Raw genomic sequence first — 685 nt, 5'->3', positions numbered from 1 at the left:
TTTGATAACCGTTAAATAGAGAGTAGGAAATCTTTGAGGCTGAGATGGGAGCGGATGAACGCAAGAAAGTGATGGCTGAATGAGTGGAGCGCAGAGCACTCTAACAACAGGTATCATTGAATACTCATGAAAACCCTATTTTTTGAATCCAGCGACGAAATCAGGTGACTAAAACGGTGACTAAAAAAAAGGATATTACAGAATTTAAAAAGGCCTGTAATGAATAAACACTACAAGCCTTTGAAATACATGGTGGGCCGTGAGCGATTCGAACGCTCGACCAATTGATTAAAAGTCAACTGCTCTACCGACTGAGCTAACGGCCCAACTGAGCGCGAGATTATATAGAAAAAACGATATCGCACAAGCGTCTTTTTTTACAAAAACTTTAAATTAATCTCTTGCTCAACGTTTTGACGCCAAAACTTTACTGCCTTTAGACTACAGGCGGTTTACAATGATCACATCTTTTGCCATGAAACGTATCCACTATGCGCCTAGACAAACTCATTAGTAACGCCACTGCTTTCACTCGCTCACAAACAGGTAAAGTGATCCGTAAAGGCAAGATCACTGTCAATGGCGTCATCATTAAAAAGGCAGCGTATCAAATTGCACCTCATGATCAGGTGCAATATTTAGGTATCGAAATAAACAAACCCAAAAACCGCTACATCATGTTGCA

At 40.4% G+C, this 685-nt stretch overlaps 1 non-coding gene across 1 annotated transcript; it reads right to left on the bottom strand.

Annotated features, from left to right (window-relative positions):
* Positions 1 to 253: 253 nt before the first annotated feature.
* Positions 254 to 326, bottom strand: Trnak-uuu. The gene has a single exon. It is a non-coding gene; the product is annotated as a tRNA-Lys (tRNA).
* Positions 327 to 685: the final 359 nt, after the last annotated feature.

This window comes from Priapulus caudatus, unplaced genomic scaffold (genome assembly GCF_000485595.1).
Source record: "Priapulus caudatus unplaced genomic scaffold, Priapulus_caudatus-5.0.1 Scaffold17084, whole genome shotgun sequence".
Taxonomy (NCBI): Eukaryota; Metazoa; Priapulida; class Priapulimorpha; order Priapulimorphida; family Priapulidae; genus Priapulus; species Priapulus caudatus.
Note: the sequence above shows the minus strand (reverse complement) of the source record. Positions and strands in the feature narration are given on the sequence as shown.